The 20,013-nt window shown below is 38.0% G+C and overlaps 1 protein-coding gene across 3 annotated transcripts in view; it reads left to right on the forward strand.

Annotated features, from left to right (window-relative positions):
* Positions 1–12,472: 12,472 nt before the first annotated feature.
* The window catches only part of tbxas1 (thromboxane A synthase 1 (platelet)), a 379,177-nt gene continuing 371,636 nt past the window's right edge, over positions 12,473–20,013 (forward strand). For 2 of the 3 annotated variants that reach the window (XM_051935311.1, XM_051935318.1), the window contains exon 1: positions 12,495–12,568. The gene's annotated coding sequence lies outside the window, so the exon portion shown is untranslated. Of the gene's footprint in view, positions 12,569–20,013 lie in introns of all 3 variants that reach the window. The other variant, XM_028810450.2, reaches the window with a different exon arrangement.

A 20,013-nucleotide genomic window follows, 5' to 3' on the forward strand; every position in this document is an offset into this window, starting at 1 on the left:
TGAAAAGATGTGGAATTTCTATCTGTATGAAATATTTATTGATGCCACAAGTTTCAGACTTAGTGAAAAGTAAAACATTAAGAAAAAATAATTGAAATAAATATTGTTTGCTACTAATTTGTCTTTCCTTCATAATGCTGTGTAATAAAATAATTTAAAACTGCTGGGTTACTGGAGTGTGAAATGAGACACTCAAATACACCCCCCCCCCCCCCCAAACCCACCCCCCCCATCATTCTTTGTATTTTTCTTGCTGTGCACAAACAGCTTAACATTACCTTAACAACTTACAGGAAAAACATTAGAATGTGCATTAAAGTCACTGTTCCCCCAATTTTTCTAAAAATACAAAGTAATCAGTGTGAGTTTTTGCTAAAGAGCCATTTATTTGTTCAAAAGACAGAAGAAAAAAGCAGAATGAGTAGTGTAGCATTGCAGAAAGCTTCCTAAAATGCTGTTATGCCTGATCAAAGGAAAAATAAGTAAATGAAACGAGAAGTGAGAAAAGGTAGACAGGCTAGACAGATGAAAGGTTTCAGCTAGCTTTAAAACAAATAGAGATAAGGAGGCAAGAGAGTGCAGACTGTATACAATACAACATGGTATGTTAGATGTTGGACTGTAGGCCACAAAGCTGCAGGTTTAACCTCAGTATTGTATTTTGCTTTGTGAAAGAAACAAGTCATTTCGTTTTTCACTGCTCATTATGTGTGTCCCAGCTGTCCGCGACAATATATATATATATATATATATATATATATATATATATATATATATATATATATATATATATATATATATATATATATTGTTGCGGACAGCTAGGACCACTGCCTGGCCAGGACATTTTTATAGTGGAAGGACCAGGGGAGAGAGTGTGCACAGGGCATTATCTCCCCTAGATCAATAGGTTGCAGACCCCCAGGGTTGCTAATGTGCCATGGATTCCTCACAGGGCACACTTGGAATTGTAGTTTGATGGCTACAGCCCTGTTGGGTTCCAAGGGTGCCACAAGGGGGTGCTGCAAGGGCTGCACAGCCCAACTTTGCCCAGCTTCCGCCTTTCCCAGAAATGCTTCCAGACTATTCTGTTGGGACACCAGAAAACTCCCAGGTGCTTGAATAAAAGGAGCTATCTGCCACTACTCAAGGACAGGAGACAAAGCTTGCCAGAGGAGGACTGGAGGCAAAGGAGAAAAAGAGAGAGAGAGAGAAATAAAGAAAGAAGAAGAAAGAAGGCAAAGATAGTGTGCTGTGTTTGTTATAATGTGCTGCTGTGGAGAGTGAGGGAGAAGCGCTTCTCCACTTAATGAACGTGAACTGTGTGCTGAACTTGTGCCTGGTGTCTGTCGGTGTCAGGTTTGGGTGGCTGGTGTGCCCAATATATATATATCAATAGTATATATATATATAAATCAATAGTAAAAGGTCAGTCACTTTGGAGGAAGCAGCAGATAGATAGATAGATAGATAGATAGATAGATAGATAGATAGATAGATAGATAGATAGATAGATAGATAGATAGATAGATAGATAGATAGATAGATACTTTATTAATCCCAAGGGGAAATTCACAAATAAGCATGTATAGTACTTTAAAACACATAAAACATCTAGTCTTTGGCCTCTGCAACCCTGAATTGGATTAAGCACCGCTGTTGCCTCACACCTTCTAAAGTCTCAACCTGGTTGCTTTCTGTTGAGGAGTTTTGACATTCTGTCTGGGTCTGCATAGGATTTTTTCAATGTGTTGTGTTTTTAGTTTTAGATACTAAACATGTGCATTGGTGAACTGGTGACTGTAAATTTAGTGAGTGCCTTTTGTGATTTACTGTAGTCAGAGCCACATCCACAAATGGATCTTGCCATGATGCACTGGAGAAAGGTACTGTTATCCATGACCGTGAGATTATGTAGGTTTAATCCAATGAACATATACTATCAGTGTATTTTATACATTTACTACTTTTCCATTTACGTTAACTTTCTAATGGATGGATGTCATTTTGGTTTGTGTAGTGAAATAGTGAGAAATCAGTAATCTTCCAAAAAAGAACAGAAAAGTCAAAAATATAAAGTGATGTGTGAAATTTAGCCTAAAGATATGACCTATATGAACTATATATTTATATATATTTAGTGCTATTTGGCTGCATGACTCACTCACACATACAGTATATGCACATTTGCTATTGAAATGAAGGTATGTCTATGGTATGAAAGCAGAGAAACCAACATAAACATGTAGAGGACATAAAAATGCAGTAAAGGATATAAGACAGTGCTGTAATTATATTAAACATAAAATCACAAAGAGAGTGTAGGTGGGAATTGGACCCTGATCTCATTTTATTATGACAGTTTACTATCAGAATTCAGTTTTTTAATACTTGACCATCACAGATTTGAGTTCTGCTTATAACAATATATTAATTTCTTCTCTCTTTGTTAATCTTACTCTATCTGTAGAATTCATTTGGTATATTTATATTGCTGCTGCCTAAACATCTTCCCCAGGATACTCAGATATGAATTAGACCAGTGTCCTTTTTATTCAGTACAGCATCAGACTCCAGCATCTTGTATAATGCAAAACCACAAAAAAAGTAAAGTGTGATTTAAACATTTCTTAAATTGTATACAGTAAGTTAAGTATGTTCATTGACTTAAAAATGATGACTAACAAAAAATAAATAAAGTTGAGGACTCTTACATTTATGAGATGAAAAATCTTTATTTTAATTGATAATATTATTTAAAATCTAGGAACTGTTGACACCATTGCCAAGCAAAAACATTGGATTGCCATACTTAGTGAGATTTCTATGTTATGTTACATTGAGGAAATTTCTTTTCAGTATTTAACCTGGCAGTGAGTTTAGGGGGAAGGGTTTTCAGAGGAAACTCTCTGGAACATGTGGAGAACATTATTAAACAAACATAATAATCATTATTCTAGGCCTGATGTGGTGTGTTCAAGTTGATTGTAATGTGCATATGGTAGTTGAAATTCTTACTTGCATGCCTCCTTCAGATTACACTCTTAAAAATAACGGTTTCTTAATGGCATTTTACTGGGCTGTGTGGTTCCTTGTAGAACTATTACTTGACAAAGAACCATTTAAATCTTGGCATATGAAAACTGATAATTGGGATTTAAAAAAGGTTTTAATATGTGGACAAAACAGGAACCTTCCCAATATAGCAGACTACCAAGATACAACAGATCAAGAAAACCTGAACATAGCCTAAGTTATTATATGCAGCATGAGTCCTTTTAAAATCACAAAGCCATTGGTATTTTACAAATCTGGTACCATTTATTTATGGCTATTTATGTTATTTGGTTTGCATCTAAATAAATAAAGGTTTATTCTTGAACCTTTATGTAGATGGATCATTTTGGAACCAAAAATGGTTCCCCTATTGCATCGGTCTGAAGAACCACTTTGGCACCTTTATTTTCAAGAGTGTAGTGAAAGTATACAATACGATAAAAAGACAAAAGGAGGGAATGCAATATCATACATTGAACAAAATGTATACATACAGTATATACAATGTATACACTGCATTAGTAAGAGTGATGGATGAGTGATTTTATGGATAAAACCTGTCTGTTAACCTAATTGTGTGAGTGCCAATGGCCCTGTATGATTTGTGCCAGAACAGAGGTGGCAGGGAAGTGACTTTGCAAGATTGCTGAGTTTTTTTAACAATACTGTTTGATATCCTAAAGCAGTGTATTTTACTGTATATATATCCTAAATTGAAGTAATATTCTGTCTGATTTTCCTACAATCTGCCAGTGCCAGTCCAAGTCCACGTGGAGCCCTTGGTGAAGGTGGTGGTGGGTTGGGTTTACATAAATAGTGCCCCGTGGTGTCCATATTGCACATTCAGTATTATCAGACCTCAAGGACCGAGGGGGACAGGCTCTCTCTTGGCATACCCCTTAACCTTCACAAACAGAGCTTTTTGTGGGACAGCACTTAAGCTGCCTAATAGACTGATTAGCTCTACCCATGGCAGGGCTTTGTGAACAGGCCCCATACCAGAATAATATGTAGATAGAAACTCTTAAAAAATAATGGTTCTTTAATAACACTTTATATGCCACTTACTGGGTTGTATGGTTCCTTCTAGAACCATTGCTTTTCAAATCACCATGTCATTCTGGGAAGAGTCCTTTGCATATGAAGCTGGCTCTTTGTGCTTTGAAGAAAAACCTCCTAATATGTCAGAAAAAAAAATCTTTAATGTTTGGTAGGCTACCTAGAAGGACATTAACAGATTAAGAAAACCTGGACTCGGCCTGTCTGTATGCAGCAAGACTCCTTTTTAAGTTCAGGAACACTTTGGTATTTCATAAATTTGTTACCATTTGTTCATGGTTATTTACAGTATGGAGCCGGATACAGATATAAATAAATAAATTGTTTTCTGTAATCTTCATGTGGATGGTTCTTTTTTTATAATCAAAAATAGCATCACTCTGAAGAACCACTCTGGCACCCTTATTTTCAAGCATGTAGACTCCACTGTGCAATCTGGTAAGGATAGATAGAGACATCCAGATTTTCCTCCAGCATCTAAGTAAGTAAAGGTATTAGTGAGCCTTCCTGGCCTCTACAGCTGAGATGTGTTGTGCCACTTCAGGACGTCAGGTAGTAGATAGATAGATAGATAGATAGATAGATAGATAGATAGATAGATAGATAGATAGATAGATAGATAGATAGAAATCTCTCTAAGAAATTTAAAGCCGCTGACCCTCTCCTATGTACAGGGAACTCTCATTCCAGAAGCCTATGGCAAACCCTTTGGTTTTGCTGACATTAAGGGAGAGATTAATGTCCTGGCATCATGGTGTCAGAATGCAAATACCTTCTCTGTTAGTCTTCTCACTATTTCAGCTAAGGTTCAGGTAGCCTACTGTGTTGATAGCTGTGCCACCCAGCAGGGGAGCCTCGAGCTAAGCACAGACACATGCTAATCATTTCCATATATACACTGATAAACAGGATAATAAACAAAACTTGTCAAGATGATAATATTTAATTAAGGTGGAAATGAAAAAAAAACATACACATATTCTAAGATCATCAATCAACGTGAAACAACGGGTTAAAACACACGCTAACAAATTAGTTCCTCATTTTAATATCAGCAATTATCATTACATAGTCATGCATATTTAAAGAAGATGAAATTAAAGTGATAAACTTAATTGTGTACACAGCATTTCCACACTAAGGCTGCTGTATTTGTATGGATGTGCCGTAAATTGTCATTTTATGCCGAACTGTGTGCATTGTTAACGGTGTTACAAGACTTGCACAGAACTGAACAGTACGTCAAAAGCGCAGACCGAGCTGATAACAACCAGCCTCCAAAATAAACTAGAATATGCTTTTCTGATCATGTAATCAAAGTATAAAACCAGTTGTTGAACTTGAAAATCAAAGGCACCTAGGAATCTGAGTGGAAGGTTATAGACAAGTTTTGTTTTGTTTTTTTTTAATACAGGTTGCATTCTGTAGCGCACTCTTTCGGCACCTCAGCGCAGAGATGCGATACCTGCGGTGAATGATGCCGCTCTCGACTTCTCTGGACTGAGTTAAAAGAACCCAATGACGCCAGTGGATTTTCACAGAATAAACCGGGGTGGAATCGGATTACATAGACTCACACAGATGTGAGTAATCTTCCACTTACCAACAACCTGGAAAACACTTAAAATACTGCCGACTTCAAAGAAGCAGTGCTGGGAAAATTACCGAAGCGCATACAGAAGAAACGCATAACAAATTACCGATCGTGCACTTCGATGTACGCGTGAACCGGTTTCCTGTCATTGCATGGGACGTTGTATTAATGCGGAATTCTTAAAATCGCTATTTCAGCTTGCGTTCCTTTTAAAAAACACCAAACAAATAGTAATTTGCAAAAGGCAAAGCTCACGTGGCTTAGACTATAAAGAAAATGTCCTTTACGCTCAAATCTCATTTAAATGTTTTTTTTAACTTAAAAGCAGAAACAGTTTTCGTTTTGGTTTGTTATTTAAAAAAACAGCTTACTGTTGTTCTGCTATAACATACCGCTCTGTCTTTCTGACGTCGGTATAATAATATTTAATAGACAATTGCGAACAATTCTTTGGAAAACTCGTAAACGCATAGCGGATAAGTAAAATATATATCGCAGGTTACAAGCCCATTCACCCTAAAGGGAGCTAACCAGGTTAGAATTAAAACAATGTCAGTAATGTTACGTTTTTTTTTCTTTTTTAAAGGAAATCAACTTAATGTGAGCGGAGGAGGAGCGAAATGCGTTGTTTAACTCCACGAGACCAGTCAGATTTGGGGAAGAAGATGAGCAAAGCCCACACACAAATAGATTGGCAAGTCGAAGTTTGCCTGAATGATATAACTCATTTTGAGCGTTAACTCTGGCAAATGGAGATCGTTATGTGAGATCATTGAAGATGTATTTGCGATTAAATGGATTAATTGTCTTCTTCACACATATGGAATTTCACACGTGAAAGACGTAAAATGATGGGAGTCCTGTAATTAAATTACAGCCCACATTTTACTGGAAATGAAAAAACGAGTAAATAAAGGCGGCTTATTTTTTTCCACTGTTCAAACTACATTAAGTATATGGTAGTTGCTATGGCTACTTCCGACCGTAAGGAGATAATTTCTACTAAATGCGTTCTGAGTGACAGACACTTGTTTATTTAAAAAAAAAAAAAAAGCCAGCTCGGAAGTTATTAAGCAATGCATCTTACAATTTCCTATATGTTTAACCATGTGCATCCAGGATTTGCATCTCTTTATTTAAAGGGGAAAAATTGGTAGTGTAATATGATAGTGTAGTGCTGTAGGTGGAAGGGTGGGAAGGAATGATAACAGAGGGTAGAGATCAGAAAGTGCTTATATGAACTATGCAAAAACATGTAACGCATTATGTTATTTATAAAAGATCTGTGGTAAATGTGAGAGAAAGATTAAACCCTACATTGAAAATGTTTAGAAAGTTTAAATCGCTAGACAAAATTAAACGTTCACTGTATGACAGAAGAAGTGTTTTACGTTATTATTGTAATGTATTTCAACAACTAAGTGTGGCAGGAGAGCAGCACTACATGAAATGAATGTAAGTAATTAAATGCTTTATCCATAAACTTAGTAGTAGAATTAAAGGGCTGAAGCTCCACAACTTCCAGTAAGTATCTATATTAAATATATTCAATAACTGCAGGTAGAATGTAGGACAGCAAGAGAATAATGTTCTTATATATCCCATGTCGACGCAATATTTAAAAGGTAGACCTAAACCATGAGGGCATAATGCAAAAATATAAATCACTTATAATCAGATCAATAAGATCATAACCATAATTCCAAAGCACACTCCATTAGCATTTTATAGCAAGAGTGGCTAACATATAATAAAATTCAAAGCAACCGATACATTTTAAGTGTAAAAAATTTCATATATTTTCCTTCTTTCACAACTAAGAAGGAGTAAAAGGTTTTACTAAATTAAAATGCTATATTAAGTGATAGCTGTAGCAAATTTTTTTACAAATTTTGTCAAGAGTTCTTAGGTTTGTCCTGTAACTCTCCTGTTACAAAGAATGTTTATTTTTTTTATTTTATTGATTTTATTGAAATCACACAACATTCCATAGAAACAGATCAATTTTAACAAAAGTAGGATCAAAAACCAATCAACCTCCACTCCTGAGAAAGAGAGCATGGCCGGCAGAATAAAACTTAAAGCTAGTAAAAATAAGTAGATAGATTAATTAAATGAATGTTTATTTTTTTAATCATTAAAACTTGATTATCACATGCAAGTAAGAATTTCACTGTACTCTGTATATGTAACCTAGAAAATAATCCACCTTAATAAAAGGACAAGTGTCAGTCTGTGTGTATCTGTGTGTCCGTCCAATTTCTATTTCTCTTTTATATCCCATTTGGTATGGGATTTGTAAAGACAGTGCTAAAGCGTGATGCATCATCAGTTGGAATGAAAAGTGCAATGCATTTTATTAATCCATGCATTTCAAAATGCACTCCAATAGATAGTGCACAGCAAACATTAATGCTGAATTTGTCCAACACAATGTAGCTGCTGGATAGACAGAAATCAACTTATCCATCTTAATAAAAGGACAAGTGCCTGTGTGCCTATCCAGTTTCTGAGTCTCTGTTATATGCCATTTGGTATGGGATATGTAAAAGCAGTGCTAATCTTGGTCATGTGCCATCTGTTGGAATGAAAAGTGCAATGAATTTTATCACTACATGCATTGCAAAATACATTCAAATAGATGCACTGCAACTGTAAATGTGTGTCTGTCCAGCTAGGGTTAAGAAAAAAAAATAATTTGGCAAAACATGTAGAAGAATACACCCTGGGTTCTTCAAGGCTGTGGATGTTGTGGGGCTGTCCTGGTTGACATGTCTCTGCAACATCGCATGGACATCGGGGGCAGTGCCTCTGGATTGGCAAACCGTGGTGATTGTCCCCCTTTTTAAGAAGGGTGACTTGTGGATGTGCTCCAACTATAGGGGGATCACACTCCTCAGCCTCCCCGGTAAGGTCTATTCAGGGGTGCTGGAGAAGAGAATTCGGTCGATGGTCAAATCTCGGATTCAAGAGGAACAATGCGAATTCCGTCCAAGCCGTGGAACACTGGACCAGTTCTACACCATGGCCAGGATCCTGGAGGGGGCATGGGAGTTTGCCCAACCAGTCCACATGCGTTTTGTGGATTTGGAGAAGGCATTCGACTTTGTCCCTCGAAGCATCCTCTGGGGTGTGCTCCGAGAGTACGGGGTACAAGGGTTGTTGTTACGAGCCATTCAGTCCCTGTACAGGAGGAGCAGGAGCTTGATCTCCATTGCCGGTAATAAGTCAGACTCGTTTCCTGTTGAGGTTGGACTCCGCCAGGGCTGCCCTTTGTTACCAATTCTGTTCATAAGTTTTATGGACAGAATTTCTAGGTGCAGTCAAGGAGCGGAAGGGGTATGGTTCGGTGACATCAGACTCTCGTCTCTGCTATTTGCGGATGACGTGGTTCTGTTGGCTTCATCAGACAGTGACCCCCAGCTCTCACGGCAGCGGTTGGCAGCCGAGTGTGAAGTGGCAGGGATGAGAGTCAGCACCTCTAAATCCGAGGTCATGGTTCTCAGCTGGAAAAGGGTGGAATGCTTTCTCCAGGTTGGGAACACATTACTACCTCAAGTGGAGGAGTTCAAGTATCTCTGGGTCTTGTTCACGAGTGAGGGAAGAATGGAGTGGGAGGTCTACAGACGGATCTGTGCGGCATCCGCAGTAATGTGGGCTCTGCAACGGTCAGTCGTGTTGAAGAGAGAGCTGAGCCAAAAGGCGAGGCTGTCGATTTACCAGTCGATCTATGTTCCTACCCTCACCTATGTGCCACGAGCTTTGGGTAGTGACCGAAAGAGCGAGATCGCGGATACAAGTGGCCGAAAGAGTTTTCTCCTCAGGGTGGCTGGACTTTCCCTTAGAGATAGGGCGAGGAGTTCAGTTATCTGGGAGAGACTCGGAGTAGAGTCGCAACTCCTCCGCATTGAGAGGAGTCAGTTGAGGTGGTTCGGGCATCTGATCAGGATGCCCCCTGGACGGCTCCCAGGGGGGTGTTCTGGGCATGTCCCACTTGGAGAAGGCCACGGGGCAGGCCCAGGACATGCTGGATGGATTATACAGTATCTCCCAGCTGGCCTTGGAACGTCTCGAGATCCTCCCAGAGGAGCTGGAGGAGGTCTGGGCTTCCCTGCTTAGGCTGCTGCCCCTGCGACCCGACCTCAGATAAGCGGTGGATAATGGATAGATGGTTGGATGTAGAAGAATAAAAAAATCAATAATGATGATAAAAAAATAACATATAGGGGTCTAAAAATAAGTAAACTAGTTTTATTGGCCAATTCTGTTGTCCCATGTTATACACCGGTAACAGCCGTATGGTAGTGACTTTCTTGCACCCACTTGGGTCACATACAGTAAATAAGGTTTATAACTGTAATGCTAATAACTGATAACTTTGCATGGTAGACAATGGATGAGTGAAAATAATGATATATTGACACATACATCAGGAAACCTAAGCCCCAACATGACTAGGTTAGATTCACTAAACCAGGCTACCACTGTCACATTTTCCCAGCAATGAACTTCAACCATAAGACTGGTCAGTAAAAGAGCAATGCTGAGAGGAAATGAAAAAAGTGGGTGGATGTATCCGCTGAGGAAAAGGCTGTCGCGAGGGAAAGGGATTGGGTGCATATTACTATACCAGACCAAATAGACAACCCGATATTAAATAAAAAAAACATAAGGTCTATGTTGATTACTTAAATTTCAACTCATCTTAGAAAGGTAGCACAGCTAGTGCTTTTATAAACCTTTAAACTGTATAAAGCTTTTGAGAACTGTCATTATGAGTTGTGCATATTTATTTATATAGGATATATAAATGTATGTATTTATATATTATAATATGTAATATATATTAATTATAAATATATAAAAATAATTATAACTTACAAATATATAAAATTATATATATGTGTATGTGTGTATATCTACCTATATATAGTTACATAAATAAACCTACTTTGACTATTATTGAGTTTGATCCTCCTTTTGTCTATAAAACAGCCTGCATTCTTTAAGGGATGGCTACCATACTGTGGTAACACTGAATTCTGACTCTACCATTTAAGTTAGACCAGACAACATTTTTCCACTGTTCAGTTGTCTAGGTTTTGGTGATGTTGTGCCCACTATAGCCTCATTTTCCTGCTATAAGCTTACTGGGATGGAATCTGACATGGTCATCTACATTAGTACACCTTCCACGTCATAAATCAGTGTTTTGCTTACTTAAGTCTGCTCTTCAGCACACCATAGTTGTAAAGAGCTGTTATTGTAGTTTTGTTGCCTTTCTGCTAGCTTGTAGGAGAATGTCCATTTTCTTGTGATCACTCTCATTAAAAAGGTATGTTTGCCTACAGATTGCCAATCTCTAGATGTCCTTTGTTAATTGTACCATTCTCTGTATACCCTAGAAACTGCAGTTGCACGAAAATCCCAGATGGGCAGCTATTTTTGACGTACTGAAACCACCATGTCTATTACCAACAATTATACTACAGTTGTACATTCTTACTTCAAGCTTTTTTTCCATTATAATGTTTAAACAACTAAATCTCTTGGTCATGTTGGTGTTCTCTACTTGTTTAGTATGTGTTGAGTCAAATTAGGCAGAGGATTATCTGTTTGAAGGAGAAGGTTATTTGTGTTAAGATGCAGGTGTACTTAAGGAAGTGTATGTCTCTCACACACACACAAACACAAATCTATTGTGGTTGTCTAAGGATCCAAAGGGCTGACAACAGAAAACTTTTGGGGTGCCAACTTGGCCCTCTCTGTTTACTTTCAGTCCTTTAACAAAAACAATGCACAATGGCGTAAAGAATCAAGACAAAAACAATGCCCACATAAGGAGAGAGGCTGCAACTAACCCGGCTATGGTGTTGGATCAGCTGAAACGGAACTCCTTTCTCAGGTCATCTCCCTATTAAGTGACGCCTCCTTCTTGGTGGTCATCCTTTTGAAGCTCAGGGACCAGGAAGGGTGGAGTCAGTTGCCCTCAGTGGGTGGTTCCTCAGAACTGTGGAGTAAGAAAATGACAAGATAGTGAGTGGCTGTGTCCCCTCTTGGCCTGGGGTGGTATCACATACCTGGGAAGAGCTTGGATGGTGATCCTCTGACATGCATGCATGACGATATATATTACCTATTTCAATCTGGGCAAGACATAATCTTCCAATATTTGCTTGGGTTTCTTTTGGAGAACTCTGTTTTTCTGCCAAATTTGTCAAACAAAGTGCAGTGTACTGGCATTTTTAAAGTGGACCAGAGTGAATGAGTGTGGAAGTGTACCTTCAGCATTTCATGCATTAGTGTGATATTCAGGACTGGTACGTTTGATGGTGCATGATAGATAGAAATGTTTACTTGTTATGAGTTTGGTCTAAAAATGTCATTAAACTTTATTAGTGGTTGAATGTGTGACATCTGTATCTGCTACATGTAAGCATTTGTTGCAAGGTTGCAGGGGGAAATACAATTAGCTCCACCTGTCCTGGGAATAAATCAAAAACGAGGGGAACATGCCTCACACATTTTCCTTCATGTATTAAAATAAGCGATATTTTGATTTATTCCCCAATATTAGAATATAATTCTCCTTAAATTAATTACATATGCTCAATAATCAGCATACACCTTTTGTAGAAATGTCATCTTTCTGTTTTTATTTAAAGGAAAAAAACTTTTAAAGAACTACATTCCCCATGATACACAAAGTAAAGAGCGCGACTTTAAAACCCACAGAACTACAACGACCACAATCCATTTCGAACATGAGACGCTCTGTAATGTTTGCTAAAGAAACGTCGGTTGTGTACGGAAGACTGCTCTATAAAGCTAGAAGCCGAGGTTGAATTTTCTGTGAGAGTAAGTATATTCTAATATATTTTTTAAATAGTTTGAGTCTATCACCTTCTTAGCGTAAATACCAAAACAATCCATGGGCCATTTAGTGGAGTCAAGTGCAAGACGAAGGAAAATATTGAGAACTTTATATACTTGTGCCAGAAATGCTCGTTTATGGAAGAACCAAGACTTAAAATATATTGGTTAGAAAAACATTGCCGTCAACTTGTTCTCCAAGGTATATGGTTTCATGTAGTACTCCGCATGTTAGAACATTTGTTTGATTTTGTGAATATTCGTAATCAAATCATAGAGTTCACGGAGCCTACCCCGGCAACATCGCACGCAACAGAGGAAGGAACCAGCCCTAGACGGGCCGCACTTACATTGTTTAGTGCAATCGTACGTATTTTGGAATTTGTAGGAAAACTCAGAAAAAAATTAAGTGCGACACAGTAATTGGTACTAGTGCACACAGACTCAATCGGAATTCAAGCCCAGACTTTCCTAGATTTTAGGCAGCATTCAGTAGTTGACATTATTGTATTAATTTCTTTCTGTGTACAGGGACAGACATCGTTATTTTGTTTTTGCTTTTTTGAAAGAAAACTCTGTAGAAACTTGATGCCTTGAATTTTCTTCTGTGCAGAATACAGATGTGAGTGATTGTTGTTTGAAACTTTAATGTTTATTGTATTTTTTTAAGCAAACGTAATCCAAAATTACAAGTTAAGAACGGGTTTCTCTAGGTTGGTTATACAAGAAGGTTCAAATGAAGTTTGCAAAAAAATGTTTAGCCTTTCCATTATCAGTGTACTGTACTTTCCAAATTAATCCAGGGAAAGCATAACTACACTCTTGGATAGCAATCAGCTCTATTGGTAATAGTTTGTTATGTATGTAAATCAATTAAGACATATGAAGTCTTTCTTTTGCAATATAGACAACAAATTATAGGTCTGTAACCTTTCCTGTCCGATCTTTCTTAAATTAGTGTGTTTGTACCCTATGCAAAAAAGAGCACCTTTTAATCGTGGCATATTAATAGGAACAAACATAATCAAACAAACAAAACATTATAGCGATAGACGGCACTGTCCCTGCTTCGCTGCGCCTAAAATTAGACTGTTAATTACTTTTCTTTCAGTTTAGGTTTCAAACAGTTGTGTTTATTGTTGGTTTATAGCTTTTGTTAATGGGAGTGTTTTATTGAGGTTTAAAGGTGTGTTTGTCTTTGACCACCACCACTAACCAATGCTGCCTGGTGTATGAGTCCTGGTATCTGGACTAAAGAAAAAGCGTGATTTGAATATTGCCATTTATAGTGATTGTATTACTTGAATGTACAACTCTACCAGTACTAAGAAAAGAGAAAAAAAGTGCTTTATTGATAAATCAAGAGTGTCAGTTTGTCAGAATATTATATATTTTGTATGGATCTGGTTCTCCAAATTAACCATCTGTACTCCATGTCCTTCCTGTTTTTTTTCTCAGATCTCTATCAGAGATCCATTTCTCTGAATGTAAATGGCTATTTATACTTTGACATAGGGTCAGTTCCAGGATCAAGGCTACTTCAAAATCACCATAGCCAACAGGCAGTATTTTTATATTAAAAGAATCCAGTACATCAGGAAAAACATCCCTGACTTTTCCTTAATCAGGAAATTCATATTTTGTGTTTCTTTTTTGGGACACTTTAAAGTTATTTTTGTAAACTTGCCATTTACCTTAATCCAAGGTGACTTACAAAGAAATTTTTGTGATTTGAAACACCATGCCTCACTGACACATTCTTTGGACACTAAAACTTGTATATGAATAAATACAAACCTTTTAATGTTAAGTAATCATGGAATTTCCTTTTTCTGCTAACATTAGGTATCGCTTTTAACTCCTTATGCACTACAGAGTTTTTGCCATTATTATACCTATAAATGACCAAATATAGACAACAGTACATCTTTAGACTTAGCTGAAACTCATCTATCCCAGGTTAATGAGCCTTTCATTGTATGTGGCATGTAGTAGGTGAGATCATTCACTCAGATTTGCTCAGTTGTGATGTGCCACTTGCCTAGGGGTACACATGTGAAAATCACATATTTTAATAATGAAAGAGAGCAGACAACCTGGACACGATTTTTATATTAAAGAAGACATCTTTGGGTATGTAAAGATACCATTCTTGCTTTGATTTGTGGGTTTACTGCAACATACACAAAGAACTTTGAATAATGACGGTGTTTCGCTGTTGGGATGTCTTGTGTATAAGTGGCTACGATATAATCTAGTAATGTGTATAAAATGTTTTAAATATTTAATTGTTCAATTGTAACATCTGGTCATTTAATTGCAGAAAAAATGCATTGGATACATCTGATTTCCTGTTAATTAATACTGATTTTTTTAAAGAAATTACAGAAAGTTAGAATAGTCTTTCATTTCTAAGCAGTTTGCAAACAATTTACTTCCAAGTCTATAGTTAACCAGTTTTAATATGGCAAGATATGCGATCTGAAGTAGGTTGTGTTTTTTAATTTATGAAACTAAAAATTTTTTTTTCTCTTGTCGGTGAAGCTTCCTTTTATATGCTTACCCTTTCCTTATCATTGTCACTTACGTGTATAGGTATCACTGATTTATGATCTTCTGTATTAGGTCTAGCAACATTGAAATTGGCAGTTTTCCTGTTGTCAAGGTTGCAACTATTCCTTATTGGCAATTACACTTTGACAATAAGAACAAATTAGAAAAACATATGTATGGATTTGCAACAGTGGTGGTGAAAGCACCTTTAAGAATCGTAATTCTGTGTATCCCACTCTCACACACATAGGATATGCACACATTCCGTTTTGACTGTTTTCACCTTAATTTCACAATACTCTGACCCATCCCTGTGATCATCCTGTGCACATTCTGCAGTACATCACAGTCTTGGGTTGTTCCTATTATCTGAACTTAACTCTGTGATTACCTGAATTTGAAGCTATATCACTCAGGCTTTTCAATAGCTTACAGTAGGTACAAATAGCTGAATAACCAGATAGAGTAGGTAGAATGTAAGTCTTCAGCCACTGTGCCCCTCCAGGATCTGACTTTGAGATCCCTGGCCTAAATCAATGTTTCTTTGGTAGTTCATGGCAATAAAGAGGAAAATACTGAAATTCATGACCATCTTTTTTCAAAAAGCAGCTAGAATTTTAGAAAAGCTTGCACTTTTGAGTGCACTATTACGCATATAAACCAAATGTATATGCTACAGTTTACATCAGTGTTGTACTCCTGTTTCTTTTTTGAAGCAGTTGCCTTTGTAATTGGTAATTAAGAAGGGGAAGGGAAACATTATCTGAGAGTGAATTTTTTTTTTCTGATTTGAAAAAAGAAGCCATGAAATGGGTAAATAACCCTAGTTGCTAAAAGCCGTGTTTACCATCACTTGTCTGAATTCATAAAAAGACAGAAATTAATCATATCCAGAAATCTACTGTATTTTTAAAATACAGATGCTAGTAGGGGCAGTATGTCAAAACAAAGATGATACTAAAATATAGAAAATAACTAAGGATAACGAAATTGGTTCAGTTGGTAAGTAGTAATGACACTGAAAGTGAGTGCTCTGTTGAAATATCATGCTTAAAATGTCATTATTCATAAGTGTCCCAGGGTTACTGTAGTTACAATTGTGATCTCTGTACTTTCTTTTTAATGCCTTTAAAATGGTTGTTGTTGTTCTATTTCTTCCTTTGGCTGCTTCTGTTAGGGTTCACCACAGCGAATTATCTTTTTCCATATTTTCCTATCCTCTGCATCTTGCTCCATTTCACCCACCACCTGCATGTTCTCTCTCACCACATCCATAAACCTCCTCTTAGGCCTTACTTTTTTCCTTTTACCTGGCAGCTCCATCTTCAACATCTTTCTCCCAATATACACAGCATCTCTCCTCTGCACACGTCCAAACAAATACAATCTTGCCTCTCTAACTTTAACTCCCAACCATCCAACCTGAGCTGACCCACTAATATGCTAATTTCTAATCCAGTCCATCCTTGTCACACCCAGTGCAAATCTTAACATCTTTAACTCTGCCACTTACAGCTCTGTCTCCTGTTTTTTGGTCAGTGCCACCGTCTCCAACCCATATACCATACCGTAGCTGGTCTCACTATCGTCTTGTAGGCCTTCCCTTTCACCCTTGCTGGTACTCATCTGTCACAAATCACTCCTGACCCTCTTCTCCACCCTGCCTGCACTCACTTCTGCACCTCTCTTCCACACTTCCCGTTACTCTGTACAGTTCATCCCAAGCATTTAAACTCATACACCTTTGCCAATTCTACTCCCTGAATCCTCACCATTCCTCCGACCTCCCTCACATTATTCTGTCTTGTTCCTACTGACCCTCATTCCTCTCTTCTCTAGAGCATATCTCTAACTCCTCGATCTGCTCTGTACTCTCTCACAGATCACAATGTCATCTACAAACATCATAGTCCACGGTGACTCCTGTCTAATCTCCTCTGTCAACCTGTCCATCACCATTGCAAATAAGAAAGGGCTCTGAAATGATACCTGATGTAATCCCACCTCTACCCTGAATTCATCCATCACTCCTACCACATACCACACCACTGTCACACTTCCCTTGTACATATCCTGAACCACTCTTACTTACTTCTATGCCACTCCCGACTTCCTCATATAATACCACAACTCCTGTCTAGGCACTCAGTCATATGCTTTCAATAAAGTCCACAAAGACACAGTGCAAATCTTTCTGAGCTTCCTTATACTTTTCCATCAACATTCTCAGTGCAAACATCACATTGGTAGTGCTGTTTCTCAGCTTGAAACCATACTGCTCTTTGCCAATCATCACCTTCCTTCTTAACCTAGCTTCCACTACTCTTTCCCATAACTTCACTACAGCTCTGCACATCCCCCTTATTTCGAAAAATCAGTACCAGTAGATTTCTTCTCCTCTCCTTAGGCATCCTCTCACCTTCCAAGATTGCATTAAGCAATTTGGTTAAAAACTTTACTGCCATCTCACCTAAACACCTCCAAGCTTCCATAAGAATGTCATCTACTCCAACAGCCATCCCATTCATCATCCTTTTTTATAGCTCTCCTTACTTCCTCCTTGCTCTGCCCGATTCATTATCTCCACATCATCCAACCTTCTCTTTCTGTCACTCTCTTCATTCATTAGCCTCTCCAAGTACTCTTTCCTTCTGCTCAACACACTCTCCTTGCTTGTGAGTATACGTTTCTAACTTTTATCCTTTATCACCATAACCTACTGCACATCTTTCCCAGCTCGGTCTCTCTATTTAGCCAATTGGTATAGGTCCTTTTCTCCCTCCTTAGTATCCAACCTCTCATACAACTCATTATATGCCTTTTCTTTAGCCTTCGCCACCTCTCCCTTCACCTTACGCCTTATCTCCTTCTACTCCTGTCAACTTTATGCATCGCTCTGACTATCCCACTTCTTCTTCACCAACCACTTCCTTTGTATACTCTGCTGCACTTCCCCATTCCACTACCAGGTTTCTTTGTCCTCTTTTCTCTGTCCAGATGTCACACCAAGCACCATTTTAGCTGTCTCCCTTACCACTTCTACTGTAGTTGCCCAGCTATCTGCTAACTCTTCACTGCCACCCAGTGCCTGTCTTATCTCCTCCTGAACTCAACCTTACAGTCTTCCTTTTTCAACTTCCACCATTTAATCCCTAGCTCTACCCTCACTCTCCTCCTCTTCTTGATGTCCAGCATCATCGTGCAGACCACCATCCTATGCTGCCTAACTACACTTTCCTCTGCCACCACTTTGCAGTCCCTAATCTCCTTCAGACAGACCCTCCTGCATTGAATATAATCTGCCTTTGTGCATCTTTTCCTATCTTGTACGTCACCCTGTGTTCCTCCCTTTTCTTAAAATATGTATTCACCACAGCTGTGTTCCTTTCTTTTCGCAAAATCCATTACCATCTGACCTTCTGCAGTCCTCTTTTTGACACCATACCTACCCATCATCTCCCCATCCCCTCTGTTCCCTTCACCAACATGTCCATTGAAATCCACTCCAATCACTACTCTTTCTCCCTTGGGTACACTTTACACAAATTCATTCAACTCACTTCAAAAATCTTCTTTCTCATCCATCGACACACAATGTGTGGAGCACATGCACTAACAACATTCATCATCACACATTTAGTTCCACCTTCATAATCATCATTCTGTCTGACACTCTTTTCGCCTTCAAAACACTGTGGACATAGAGTTCCTTTAGGTTAACCCCTTCCCCATTTCTCCTCCTGTTCACACCATTGTAGAACAATTTGAACCTGCCTCTGACATACTTGGCCTTACTCCCCTTCCATCTGGTCTTTTGCACGCACAATATATAAACCTTTCTTCTTTCCATCATATCAGCTAACTGTCTTCCTTTTACCAGTCATACTTCTGAAATTCTAAGTTCATACCCTCACTTCCTCTCTCTTCACCTTCCTCCTCTCCCCCTATTCTTCTTCTTCCTCCTTAAAATTGTTACTTAATTTGAGAAAAAGTTGAATTTTAGATTGCATGTTGAATATTCCCCAAAAGAAGTCTTTGAAGGCTGTAAAGCTGCTTTCATCTTCTAGCTGTTCAGGTGCAATTTTAAAAATGGCATGAAAGGAAATTGTTGGCATGCTTAATGTAAGTCCCCCTGTAGTTTTGTGCTGCAGCTGTATCTACAATGTTTTCTTATTCACTTTGTGTAGTAGTATTACAGCCAAATGAACTTTAGAGTACTCAATGAAATTGCTCCAGATTTTATACACTTTAGGGTCAACATTCTAGCTGTTCAGAATTTTAAAACTTTTATGCATCTCTCTTTGTTTCAAAGTGAAGTACCATGCTGCTTGTGTTGTTTAGTTTTCTTAAGGATGCATAGAGAAGTAATGTTATTGTAAAAAATATTTGCTGTTGTCCCTGAGTATTCCTTTGATGTTTAGAGGATGTTTAAATTTCTCTGATCATGCTGACAAGTTTCATAGTTTACAGTAGGCCATTTTCATGTTTCCTTAAGAATGTTCCCTAGACCTCTGTTAGAGCTGCTCCCCTGTGGTGTGAAGCCAAGTGTTCAAGGTTTTTGATTTGCATAGTAAGGAGTTTGATCTGAATCCCAGTAGAAAAAAAAAAACGACTTGGAAGTGAAATAGTGATTAGGAATTCAAATGTTGTTTGATGTTTTTGTAGAAAATGCTAGAAGTATTGGTATGTGATATTGCAGTAAATTAAAGGAATATTCCTTCCAAAATGATGATGTTTTTAGCGGTTACTATCTTCATGTTGTTTGGAGTTATGTCCAAGAAAAATTGTTAATCTCATTTTTTTTATGCAAAACGAAGATAACGAAATTCCAGAAACTAATAGGTATCAGTGGGGACCAAAATGTTAATGAAAAAGCC

This window comes from Erpetoichthys calabaricus, chromosome 1 (assembly GCF_900747795.2).
Source record: "Erpetoichthys calabaricus chromosome 1, fErpCal1.3, whole genome shotgun sequence".
Classification (NCBI taxonomy): Eukaryota; Metazoa; Chordata; class Cladistia; order Polypteriformes; family Polypteridae; genus Erpetoichthys; species Erpetoichthys calabaricus.